Genomic DNA, 14,474 nt, shown 5'->3' on the forward strand with positions numbered 1-14,474 from the left:
ACATAACAACATATACTAAAAAAAAGAATAAATTTTAGTTAGAGTTAACAATTTATATCTATTTATTCTCCTTCCTCTCATCTTGTTCAAACACTCACTTTTTTTATTAATATATTTACGGGTTTGACAGTTATTGTGCCATGGGTGCTCACCCCGCCCTAGTTCTGTCTCGTCCCGATTCCTATAAAAAAAATACAAATATACAAAATCTTTATTTTAGTCATTTTGAAAAAAAAAGACAAATAAAAAGGAAAATATGGATAAGGTAGCGAGAGGTATGGAACCTGGGTAACGCCGGAAATGGAATTTCATCTCTGAAAGATGAAACTATAACAACTATTGTTTAATAAAAACAAAACAACACAATTGAGAACAAAAACAACTATAACATATGAAAAAATCGAATAATTACCTTGAGAAATATAATAATTTCTTATAATTTTTGACACTTTTGTGTTTCCCAATTTTAGTTGTCACAGGAATTTTCACATGCATCTTCTATTTCTATCGGATTTCTTCAATTTGAGATATCAGTTGGAAAAAAAAGACAAATAAAAAAGAAAACATGGATAAGATAGCGAGAGGTATAGAACCTAGGTAACAGCCGAAATGGATCTGAAAGATGAAACTATAACAACTATTGTTTAATAAAAATAAAACAACAACAACACAATTGAGAACAAAATACCTACAACATATGGAAGAAATTGAATAATTACCTTCAGAAATATAATATTATCTATCATGGCCAATGAATATAATGGTGGAATATTATATATCATGCTTTATATAGAAGTTTATTTGTGACTTTTGGATTTCCTTTGCTTTGTGTTTTTTCATCTTCTTGTAACTCTTACTTGCTTTTATTATTTTAATTAATGGACTAGTAATTGTTTAATATATTATAAATATAAATTTACTATTTTTAATTAATTAAATTTATTTTTATTTTGATTTTTTACTACATTGACAACTCATCAAAAAAACCTCTAAAACACTTCTCCTCATTTCTCTCTGCTTCCGCTATTATATATAGTATAGATTGCATATAGATGTCATTTGGTTTCGCACAATATATAGATGGGTATTTATGGTATTTTTATTGCCAACGTAATCCTGTGATTTGCAACATTTTGCATTTGGGTTCATTTTATCAGAATTTGACCGAGAACGACATCAAAATAAAATTTTTGAAGAGTTAAATGATATTTTAAACAACTTTAATTCTTCAACTTTTTAGATTTGATATTATTTAAGTGTTGTTTTTTTATGAGAGAGAAAGTTTTTTTATAACAAAACAAACAGAAAACAAAAGAAACAGAAGACAAAAACTACCCCAAGACCATCCTAGCAAAACACACACCCCTCAAATCCTCTTGCAATAAATTTAGAACAGCAGAGGGAATAACTTCCAATTTAATCACTCCAACTCCATCGCAAGTTTATCCGCGACCCGGTTCTGCTCCATGTAGACATGCTTAAAAACAATAGACTCAAAAAAGACAGCAACTCTCTTAATCCCCTGCAAAAGATTCCGAGTACTTCCCATCAAGGACAAGTTCAAGTTAATTGACCGTATGAGCTATTGATTATCAGACTCTACTTCGAGTAATTTGATGCCAGATTCTTTGGCCAATTCGATCCTAGTCATAATCCCCCAAATTTCCGCTTCAAACGAGTCACCTCTCCCCATGTGAGAGGAATGCCACAAGTTGCACTTAATTGATGATAGAGATGCTTATTCATATTCTTCGAACAATACATTCTCGATTTCTGAAGATTTAACTTTTGCCCCGAGGCATTACAGAAACAATCTAGGATGTCCATCACCACTTGGAGTTGATTAGGATCACCTTCTAAGAATAGTAACATATCATCTGCGAAAAACAATGAGAAATAGATGCACAAAATGTACCCACTTTAACTGGTCTAAGCTTATTCTCATCAATGGCATCCTGAAGAAGATGGGCTAGTCTTTCCATAGCCAAAACAAAAATGTAAAGGGTCATTGGATCCCCTTGTCGGATTCCCTGGGAAGAATAAAAGGGATCAGTCATATTCCCATTAACCAAAACACGCATAGAAACAGCGGCTAAGCAAGAATTAATAATATGGCACCAATACCCGGGATCCTAGCAAGTTGAAGCGTCTCAGATATGAAATCCCAATTTAAACGATCGTAGGCTTTCTCTAGATCAAGCTTCAGAGAGATAATACCCTTCTTCCCTTTCTTAACTCTTATTGAGTGCATCATTTCCTGGGCAATCACAATATTATCCACCATTTGTCTTTCAGGAATGAAACTACCTTGGTTAGGCCCGATGAGCAGATGCAGTAACTCCTGAATCCTAGTAGCCATTATCTTACTAAGCGTCTTGTAAAAGACATTACAAAGATTAATAGGTCTCATTTGCGCAAAAGAGCTAGGATTCTAAACTTTAGGAATTAAAACAATAAGGGTCTCATTAGCCTTAGCAATATCTTCCACTCCATTGAAAACTCCCACCACAAATTTACAGACACCTGTTTTGATAACATCCCAATGTTTCTGATAAAACACCACAGGCTAACCATCCACCCTCGGGGCTTTAATTGGACCCATTCCAAAAATAGCATTCCTGACATCAATCTCAGTGATCGGACCAAAAGCTTGGTTACGATAATCGGGAGGAATACTAGCAAACTGATTGGTCGAGCTTAATCTGTCATGCCTATCCCCATCTTTAGAGAAAAGCTTCGAATAAAATCGAACAACACAAGCACGAATCTCCTCTTCTTGAAAACACCAATTACCATGTTCATCTTTAATTGCTCCAATCTTATTCTGTGATCTGCGGATAATAGTAGAAAGATGGAAATTTTTTGAGTTTCTATCCCCTTGGTTAATGCATTGTTTTCTAGATTTTTGGAACCAAAGGAGCTCCTCTTGAGTTAGAATTGCTAGAAGATCTTTCTGAAGATTTTTCTGTATATCCGTAAGATTTTCATCCACTCTTCTCTCCAAGTGATTCTAAATGGACTCAATCTGGCTTAATAACTTATTCTTCTTTACTAAAATATGGCCAAAGACCTTCTTATTCCAGGAACCAACCTCAGTTTTGAAGTTGCGGGCAGCACCAATAGGATCTGGAATAGGATGCTATTTATCCTTAGAGACAAAGTTAATGTTTAGAGAAAGAAAACTCAAAAATGATGATTTTGAAAAACTAAAAATGTGGTTCCATAGTAAAAACAACTTTAATTCTTAAAAAATTTCATTTGTAAGAAAAATATTACAGGTATAATCCGTGTAACCACAGAGCATCTATTTATAATTAACTCTAGTTTCAATTTACCGCGTATGCAAGAGATATAACTAATCATTTTTTTTAAATCTTGATTATATTTAGTAAGATAATTTTGTTTGGGAATTAGTTATAATTGGCTGCGAATATTGGTGATAGGCCTATGAAAGAGTTTGAATTCCTTATTTTTTTTCTTTTGTAGAAATGAAAAATCAATGCGAAAAATAAGAAATTCTCGAAGTTTTTTTTCTAATCAAACACAACTTCATTAATCAATTAAGATGAAAATTCTCAACCATTACATCCATAAGTTAAGTAGGAATATCAAAAGAAAAAACACACTAGCATCGGAAAGATTATGTCTCGCAAGATGAGCTACTCTATTTACTAAGCGGGAAACAAAGGACACTACCTAGTCTGTATTAGTACTAAAGGATCTCCTTTCGAATATGTCTCAAACACAAAATTATGCATCCTTTGGGATTGGATTCACAATAAACTACTTCTTAATGCCATTGCTTCCACGACCCTACCTCATGAATGCCATTTGTCATCTGATTCTTGTCCGCCTTAACCTGCCCCAACTCGTCACAAACCACTGCACCCACCCACATTGTCTAGCTGTAGTGAACACAGCTCCATCTGTATTACACTTCAGCCACCCAATAGCAAGTCGTCTCCATTCTGCCACTGTTGTAGTTACAGCAGTAGACCGTTGAACCCTTCCTGCAGCCTGGGGTTGATTTCCAGTCAGAGAAGAGTCGTTGGGCCGAACTGATGCAGATTGCTGCCGTCACAACTACTTTGTTCCACAGCATATTATTTTGTTGCAACCAGATAGCGTAAAGGGTTAACACTACTGTCGTGACTAGGTCTTATCTTGTCATTTGACAGAAGTTGAGTCAAAATCACCCTCTGGAGGAATCGTTCATACTTCCTGCTAACAGCCCCTTGCAAACGACGAACAGGTGCCAACTACGTTGGCCATCTATTCCACACAGCAGACACTCAATAGGAATTGGGATGTGCCGGATACTTAGCAAGTAACATAACGGTAAACACCTGGAACAAAGTTTCCAAAGGACAATTTTCCAGTCTCATGCGGGTGCAGACAGTGCGAAAGAATAATGTAATAAAAAAATACATAGTCACCACTAATGGAACAAGTAAAAATAATTTTCTCCATTGATGGAATGTAAATGATATATATACAAGTTATAAACAAATAACTTGGAAACAGAATGAATACAACGGAATTTAGATCACTTTGTAGCTAACTAACAAATTAACAACTCCTCGCCTTTATTCTTGAATCAATACAATCCTTTGTGTACGTTTCCTCATTTGTTATTAGAATTTGGCAATGTTTGATAAAAAGCTTAGAGTTTAGGCTTTAGGATCGATAAATATCTTTTTGGGATGAGCCACTTTAGAGGTTTTGAGGTTTTGGCTAGATAAACTTCTAATAATGGTGTTTGGTGAAAATAGGTTTAAAAGAGCTTATAGAATAAATAAAAAACTAATTTTGAAAAAATTGGTTTTAGGAAGTCTTTCAATTAGCTTATTGCTTTATCTCTTTTAAATGATATTTTTACCCCTAATTACTATCATTTAATCCCAAATAAAAGATTTATCATGTCATTATTTGTCATTTTATACAAACAACCATTAGCAATCAGCTAAATTTACAAAACAAATTTACACAATAAGCTAGTCAAATCAGCTAACAGCTAATGTAATCGGCTAACAACTAACAGCCATTTGCCAAGCAAGACCTTTGTATCATGTATTCCAGCACCCTCCCATAAGATGAATGTGCTATATTGACCAACTTCATCTTAGACAATGCAAAGATCATTTGATTTGAAGTTGTTGAGGGTTAATTTTTTTTTTCATTTTATGTAAATAAATATCATAGGTTATAATTATATTGTATAGTTGATAAAATGAAGATGAAATAAAAATAATAAAACAGAAAAAAGAAATAGAAAAGAGTAAAAGAAAAAGAAAATACAAAAGTGAGAAAAGAAAATCTATTTTCTAGCCGAGCAGCCAACTTTGATGATTTTTTCGGGATAATAAATGATGGAATTTTTGCACGACGATAAGGAATTCTGAAACTAATGAGGCATATAAATCCAGGGACTACTCACTGTGTTCAAACGGACGAGTATCTAATGAGATATGAATTTTTGAAGTTAGATGAGAAAACACAACAACAAACTCGTGGACAACTATTTTTATGGCAAGTTTTATGCCATTGTCTTCAACAATGCTACATGTTTTTCATCCTAAATCTTCCAACGGAAGCCACTTGAAGTAATGATTTTGAGGATGGGTGAAAATATTAGACAAAGGAGGCTAATGGGTGTTCAATTTCGCTATAAATAGAGCTTGTGTTCTTCCTTTCAACACTCCAACAAAAATCAAACAGAACCCAATCAAAAAGCAAACAATCTCTCAATAGTTAAACTCAACAAAGTCATTGCTTATCTCGTCTATTTCGTGGCTACAATCTTTAATTCCAAGTTCAAGTTCATTTTCTTCAATTTTCAGTTCTCAGCTCAAAACCTTAGTTAAGTTCAAACCTTTCGATAATTGTTTTTCCAATTTTAGTCAATATAATTGTTATCTGATCATTCAAACTCTTTAGTTTCAACCTAATACACAATTCTAATCATCAATTTAGATTAATTCTGTTTATTCAATAATCTTCCATTATCATCTTCAACCTTAACTTCAAGCTCCAACTTACAAACCGAATCACTCAAATCCCGAAGGGGGGGGATGTCGCTTCCTTCAGTTTCTTGCCTAATTCTGCGAGAGTGGCCTCCTAAGAATGAGGGTTTTTGGTTCGTAAAAGTTCCTATAGATTTTTGTTGTGTTCCTGCGTCACTTTCTAAGTTTTCATTATTTGTCGTTGTGTCTCTACTTCCAAGCTCCCTCAACTTGAAAATCCCAAAGGGCTTTCACTAGCTTGTCCATGGGATCATAGGCCCATCTTCAGAACCGTCTCCGTCGTTATTTGATCCTCAAAGTTGATATTGACATATGTTGTGTCAATCTCTTTCTGCTTGGCTTACTTGCTAAATTCAATAACTTCTTTAGAGGGTGTGATTCTTGCTGACTAAGGGGTTTTTACCATTTTGAGAGTTGTGTTTTTGGCTAATTGAGATGAAATGAAGGACCTATAGGATCAGTAGGTTCATGTTCACCGCGCCAAATAAAGAGGCATAGAGACTGAATAGTTGTAAGCACACTGGAGTCGAATGCCATGTGTCGAAAAAAGTCCCTGTATAAACTCTAACGATCAAGCCAGTAGGAATCATCAAAGTATTTAGAGAGAAAAAGGAGATCCCATTCAAAATGTTATGTGTTCTTTATATAGGCTTGGCTCTCGTCCCCCCAAAAACGTATAATGTCTCTAGGCTTTATTTAGCGCTTCAAGTGGAGTCTCTAGTGACCTAATTAACTTGGTATTGTGATAGAAGAGAGGCCTAACTTTTAGCCCTAAATAGTTTGGGCTCTAGTCATGTCGGCCATTGAATGGACCCTAGGCATATAAGTTGGGTCTGATGCCCAAATACCTTATCATTACTTATTTTATTTTTTTTTTGAAAGTAAGCTGGACTATTATTAAGAATCAATGTTCAACAAACCGACAAGAAAAGAAGGTGGACAATCCCACTCTCTACGAACAGACTCGGAACTGACAGCTTTAGCAAGAGCATGAGCTACCATGTTCGCTGAACGTTTTACAAAAGAGATAGAATAAGCAACTAAATCTCTTAAAAGAACTTTACAATCCGCAATTACCTCCGACCTATAGGAGAAATCAGTTTCAGAAGACGAAAGATCTTGGACAGCCACCAAGCAGTCCGACTGAACACAAACCGAATGTAAATTTCTCTCCTTTAGCCAACTTAAAGCCTCACGGATAGCCATAATCTCAGAAGTGAGAGCATCAAATAGGCCTTCAAACGCCCCGTTAACAGCGGCAATACAAACTCCCTGACAGTCACGCAAAATGAAACCAAACAAACTAAAACCATTCAGACTGCAGCACCCAGCATCCACGTTGAGGCAGAAGCTATTCACCGGCGGAGCAACCCAACTATTACGACTATCCTGCTGCTGCTGATCATTAACACGCAAAGTATTTTGAGCAGCAACCCATTCCGACCAGACCTGACGAGCCGAATAAAGAACCTGAACAGCAGTACTGCATTTATTTTCCCAAAACACCCGATTCCTATGAGCCCAAATAGACCAAGCCACAGCCAGAATTTCCCCAAACACCTCCCAAGAGTAGCAATTTAGTGCAATAGCCAACCAAGAAACAAAACAAGAGACACTACTCATTCTATTATCCTGAAAAAAACTCACCCCAAACCAGTTGAGCAAAAGAGCAAGACATAATAACATGAGTAATAGATTCACCAATCACCTTACAAATCGGACATTCATCAATTAAGGGCAAGTGACGTGCCACAAGGTTACTTCTAGTAGGGAGACACGAATTAAAGCAACGCCAAGCAAAATTTTTAAGCTTCGGGGGCACACCAAGGGACCAAAGACGCTTCCAATTAGGAAGAGGAGAGGCCGAATTGGGTCGACCAAATGAACCCATCGCCAAACGATATCCCGATCTAACAGTGTATTTACCACGCCTATCCGGAAGCCAAAGCCATGAATTACTACTGGCAGAAAAACGTCTCGGAATAGACAAAATTAATCGACAATCTCTATCGTTAAAGATAGACATGATTAAGTTCTCATCCCACCGACCCCGCTGATCAAACAAACTATATACGAATTCAAATTGCTGATCAAAAGAAGGTACCGTAGTAGGTCTTGGATTAGTAATGTCCGGCAACCAATGATCCTCCCAAGTTCTCACATCTAAACCGCTGCCAATTTTGCGTAATAAGCCTTTGACAATTAGCTCTCTACCCGCTAAAATGCTCCTCCACACATATGAGGGATTATGCCCAATATTAGCCTGCAAAAAATTAGAGGATGAGAAATAACGAGCCTTAAGGATCCGATGGACAAGTGACTCAGGATTCACTAACAACCGCCAACTTTGTTTTGCCAATAAAGCCAAGTTAAACTCATGAGTACTCCGGAAACCCATGCCCCCTTCCATCTTAGGAATACAAAGCTTCTCCCACCTTTGCCAACACAAACCTGTAGGAGAAGAACTATTCGACTTCCACCAAAATTTATTTAGTAATTTGTTAATATCATCACATAGATGTAAAGGGAGGAGAAAAATACTCATAAGATAGGACGGAATGGATTGAAGAATAGCTTTAATTAAGATTTCCTTCCCAGCCCGAGATAAAAATTTCTCTTTCCAATTATTCATCTTGGACCAAATTCAATCTTTCAAAAAACCAAACGTCTGCGACTTGCTTCTACCAACAGAAATGGGCGCACCCAAATAAAAACCCATATCAGATACCTCCTGCACCTCAAGAATTTGGCAAACAACAATCCTATCCTCAATCTTAGTGTTACTACTAAAGAACAGAGAGGATTTGAGAAAATTAATACACTGCCCAGAGTTCAGCTCATATCTTTTAAGACAATTTTGCACCATAGAAGCTTCACAAGAATTTGCACTAAAGAAAAGATAACTGTCGTCCGCAAAGAACAAATGAGAGATCCAGGGAGCAGATCTTGCCACTTTACAACCATGCAACAAACCTTTCCCTTCACAATCTTTGAGTAGAATCGAAAGACCCTCGGCACAAATAAGGAACAAAAACGGTGATAACGGATCACCTTGCCTCAAACCCCGCTTAGGCACGATTGGTCCCAACTCAGCCCCCTGAAAAAGCACCTTATAACTGATAGTTGAAACACAAAGCATGATTAATTTGACAAAATGTACATTAAAACCCAATTTAATCAGCATTTGCTCCAAAAACCCCCACTCAACCCTATCATAAGCTTTGCTCATATCCAGTTTTAGTGCAGCAATCCCCTTTTAGCCCTGCTTCAGACACTTAAGTTTATGCAGAACTTCATAAGCCACTATGATATTATCCGAGATCAGTCGTCCAGGAATAAATGCACTTTGGGTGTCAGAAATAATGGTAGGGAGGACACTTTTCAGCCTATTAGCCAATATTTTTGATACAATCTTAAACAGAACATTGCATAAAGCAATAGGCCGGAGATCAATGACCCTTTCAACAGCTTCTTTCTTAGGGATCAAAACAATCAGAGTTTCATTCATAGCAGATGGGAAGCGACATTGATTAATGAAATCAGAACATGCAAAACTTACATCTTTGCCAATTAAAGCCCAAAACCTTTGGTAGAAAGCCGGGTTTAAACCATCGGGACCCGGACTCTTATTAGGATGCATTGAGAAACAGGCAGCCTTAACCTCATCATCAGAAACTAGACCCAATAGGACCAAATTTTGATCATCAGACACCAGACGATTAACCAAAGGCAAAATATCATATGAAAGACGCTCCTGACTTTGAAAAATAGAAGAAAAATAATCAACAATAATTTCCTCAAGTCCATCTCCAGCAGTACACCAACGTCCAGAATCATCTTTAAGTTGATTAAGAGTATTTCGCCTCTTTCTGGCAGATGCGTATTCATGAAAATACCTGGTGTTAGAATCTCCATGTTGAAGCCAAAACAATTTTGCCCTTTGCCTCCAGAAATCCTCCTTTTGTTGAAGAACCTTAGCATACAACGTAGAGGCCTCCTTAAACTGTGACACCCCATATGTAACATCTAAATAAGGGCTAATTACAAATCTAGCCCAATTAAAAGGGTCTATTTACATATCTAACCCACATTGCTTCAATATCACCAAATTAGACACTTTCATCCACTTTGGACAAGAATACCCATATTTCTATTCGATCCATTCTTCTTCTTCGATCGATTCTTCTTCTTCTTCTTTCTTCTTCGATCGAATCTTTTTCTTCGTTCGATTCTTCTTCTTCTTCTTTCTTCTTCGATTGGTTCTTCTTCTTCTTCTTCGATTGGTTCTTCTTCTTCTTCTTCTTCTTCTTCGGTTCATGTTCTTCAATTTCTGATACCAATCGTTAGCGATTATTGATGTATTATGTTCAATTTCCCATAGAAATGGTATGTTTTTAGCTTATATGCATGTTTTTCTTGCTAGTCTTGCCTCTTTCTTCATCTGTAATGGTATTGTTTCAATTTCTTCTATTTTCCACCATTTTCCGTCAATTTCCTCCATTGTTGTCGCATTTATGACGAATTTGTCGCATTTCGTCACAAATGCGACACCACTTCACAAATGCAACAATCGCTGTCGCATTTTATCGCAAATGCGACAACTGCTGTCGCATTTCGTCGCAAATGCGACAACTTGCTGTCGCATTTCGTCGCAAATGCAACAACTGTTGTCGCGGATGCGACAAATCTTGTCGCATTTGCGACGAATTCGTCACAAATGCGACATCACAGCAGTTCAATTGTTAGATTTTTTTTCTTTCTCATTTTTTTTAAGATTTCCTTCCTAATCCTCTTCCGCAGACACTGGTTCTTCAAAGGTTGAACGAAACAAAATCTCTTCTCTCTATAAACCACCGTCTTTTCACCTGTTTGGGATGACGAGAAAGACGTTCAGAATCTGAGGAAGAAGATGAATTGAAATAAGGGTATTCTTGTCTAAAGTGGATGAAAGTGTCTAATTTGGTGATATTGAAGCAAAGTGGGTTAGATATGTAAATGGACCTTTTTAGTTGGGCTAGATTTGTAATTAGCCCTCTAAATAATTGTGTAATTAATAATAAAATAATAATAATAGAAATAAATAAATAAATAGATAAAAGAAATGAATTAAGTTGGTTTTGTCAAAAAAAGAAAAGAAATTTGCTAGGTGGGCCATAGGTCTATTATTAATTTTATCAATTAATATAATTTTGTAATTTGGGGGAGTTGGGTTTCGCAGAATCAGAATAGAACTCCTGCACAGCTTTAGTTTTTCTTTTCTTATTAACCCTAACTTCCTTCGTAACTCCTTGTTTCGATCACCTCTTGAAGTGAAAATTATACCACTAAATTCCTTATTTCGTAAGGAAGATTTTGAGACCACTATTCATATTTTTCCGACTGAAAAGTGTAGTGACCGGAGCGGGTATTTTTCACGCGGAAAGTGTTAGATCCCGACTTATAAGGCGATTTTAATAGCGAAAGGAGTGTATTTTCGGACTCCTCTGAACGTGGGCTATCTTGTGGTAGTCTCGGTTCACACTTCCAGCAAGTCCGACGAAATTCCGGCATCCGACCACCGCGTTCCGGCGTTTTCCAACCAGAATTTTACCTTTTGTATAGGTTTCGATATATATGATAGTTTTTCTAAACTATTAGTCTTCTATGATAATTGAATTTTTAAAGGTTTAGAATTTTAGATTTAAGTAGATGGTTATTGATTAATTAGATTGAGTTGAAACCTTAATTGATATCGTGGGGAGGGGTTAGGAACATCCCGAACATACATTACATATTTATCATTTTCTTAAACACGAATTAATTATAGGAATGCATTTTTATATTTATAGGAGAGAAAGAAACGGGTGAACAAAAACTCGAACAGTTTGATTAACTTGGGACGAGAGGTAATCATAATTATTAATATATATATGTTTATATATAAATATGTATAAATTGTTCCATAAAAGAAATCTATAGGTATTGTTGTGGACATGTTATATATGATGATGGTATATGAATTGTTCCATATATATGATGATGGTATATGAATTATTATATTCATAAATTGTTCCAGAAAAGAAATATGAGGTGGAGGTAAGACTATGCTATATAAAGTGATGATGATAGTATATGGATTATTCTTTTATCTTTGTCTTTGGCTGGACAAGTTGTTTGAATAATTATGACTTAGTTGCATGAAATATATTGTAGTGTCAAGGAGAGGAGATGCAGATGTCATTAAATGTGAAATTTAAATTGGTTTTGCCTAATTGGATTTATAGATGAGGCATATTCTGTTCGCATGTTGAAGTGTTATTTTGCTACGAAAACATCTATGGTTGGATAAGAATATTGTCTCATTTTATAATTCACTTAATTAGTGAGTTTAAGTGGATAGGTATAATGGTCTGGAGGTTTATTGATACTGTGATCACAGGCACCTGGATAGGGTGTTATTTTATTCTAATTGAATTTGCACTGTGTCCTGAAACAGGGGGCGATAGCAGTGCCGTATTATTTGGATGATTATTATAAGGTTAAAGGGATACGTGTCTAGAAACTGAGGGCGATAGCGTATACCTACGATTGAATATTGTTAACCATACCATTGGACATATTTCACTTAGGTTAGCTAGGGCCCTTAAAAAAGAAAAACTAAATATAATAACTTTAGGATATTATTTATAGTCAAGAGTCTGGTTTTTGTTATGTTGTCTGACTAAATATAATGTGTGAACGATATGTATTTATTTATGTATATATATATATATATATATATATATATATATGTAATTATGCTTATTGAGTAGGCAGCTCACCCCTTGCCACATTTTTCAGGCTAGGTTCAGAGGTTCTCCTATTTGCTAGATTTTCAGGGTTACTCTGCATACAGGCTGGCAAGCATAAGCGTCTCATTCCCATTAGCAAATTTTGTAGACATTTGTTAGGATTTATTATATTATCGGTTTGGATTATTTGCTTAAGTTTAAGTGAATATTATTGATGGATTAAATTGTTGATTGGATATTTAACCATTTTGGTTATGTCATTTTGATAGACAGAAATAAATGGAGAGCCTTTATATGGTTATGTTGGCGTTTATGCTTAATTATGATAATTGTTTGGTTTCCTATGTGCTTTCAATGTGACCCGGGATGGGGGTTACACCATATGAATCAGATCTGCCTTTGTACCTATCCAATAACTCCATTGCTGTTTTCAGTGATCTATGAAAATTTCGCTCCAAAGATACACTCCACTCAGTTAAAGCATTTGAACACTGCTTCAGCTTGTACGAAATAGTCCCACTACTACTATCCCATGCTTGCTGAACAATTGAAGCACACTGCGCCTCCCGAAGCCAAGAGTTCTCAAATCTGAACCGCTTTACAGGACTACACGCAACCCATACCCTGAACTTCAAACACAAGGTCGAATGGTCTGAACAGATAGTCACTAAGTTGCATAAGACTGAATTAGAGAATTGGCTTCGCCAACTAGAATTCACCAATACCCTATCCAACCTTTCTTCAATCCATCTCTGGCTACCACGGCCTGATTCCCAAGTGAAGGGGTGCCCAAGCATACTCAGGTCTGAAAGATTACAATCAGCAACAACAGATCTAAACCCATCAATTAACCACCTAGCTCGCAAATTCCCCCCTCTTTTCTCAGAATTACGAAGAATGTCGTTAAAGTCACCGACACAACACCAAGGAAGAGAGGAACAAGAAGATAAAAATCTAAGAAGATCCCAAGATTCCTTACGCCTATGACGTTCAGGAAAGCCATAAAAACCCGTTAAACGCCATAGCGGAACATAAGGAATCTGAACCTGAACATCAATGAAGTTAATGTTAGCATTTAACACAGTAACCATACTCAGCTCCTTCCACAGCACAGTGATACCACCTCCATGCCCCGAACCTTCAACAATAAACAGACCTTCAAACCCCAACTTTCTCCTGACTAATTCTACTTTATCTTTCTTAATCATAACTTCCATAAAAAACACAAACATGGGCTTGTGGACCTTAACTAAGTCCAATAGAACCCTAACTGTTCGTGAGTTGCCCAACCCGCGACAGTTCCAACTAAGTAAACTCATTGCGCCTGGTGGGCCTAATAACCAGGTCCCACCTTGAAATCGTTTTTTGGCAAATTCCCCTGAGTGTACTCCGTAGGCTGACTTTCAAGTCTCGGCCTTTTAGGATCCAAAATGATACCTTCCTCACTGATAGCAGATGATTCAGCATTAGGACCGCAGACACTATTGCTAACCGAGGCAAGAGATGATCTGTTCAGACCTTGTTCATCCCCAACATTTCTCAGCCTAATCACACTTTTACCTTGCTTAACACCCTCTAAAGCCTCCTGATTCATAACTGATGCTTCCTTCCAATTACCCTCATCCTCCCCTGCTGAGTCCCTGAGCCATTCTCTCCCAATTTGAGCCTGTAATCTTCTAAC

At 36.5% G+C, this 14,474-nt stretch overlaps 1 long non-coding RNA gene across 1 annotated transcript; it reads left to right on the forward strand.

Moving 5' to 3' along the window:
- The first annotated feature begins 11,243 nt into the window (after positions 1-11,243).
- LOC136220973 (uncharacterized) lies at positions 11,244-13,094 on the forward strand. Its single transcript, XR_010684780.1, has 2 exons — positions 11,244-11,908; positions 12,843-13,094. It is a non-coding gene; the product is annotated as an uncharacterized lncRNA (long non-coding RNA).
- Positions 13,095-14,474: the final 1,380 nt, after the last annotated feature.

Source organism: Euphorbia lathyris, chromosome 2 (assembly GCF_963576675.1).
Source record: "Euphorbia lathyris chromosome 2, ddEupLath1.1, whole genome shotgun sequence".
Classification (NCBI taxonomy): Eukaryota; Viridiplantae; Streptophyta; class Magnoliopsida; order Malpighiales; family Euphorbiaceae; genus Euphorbia; species Euphorbia lathyris.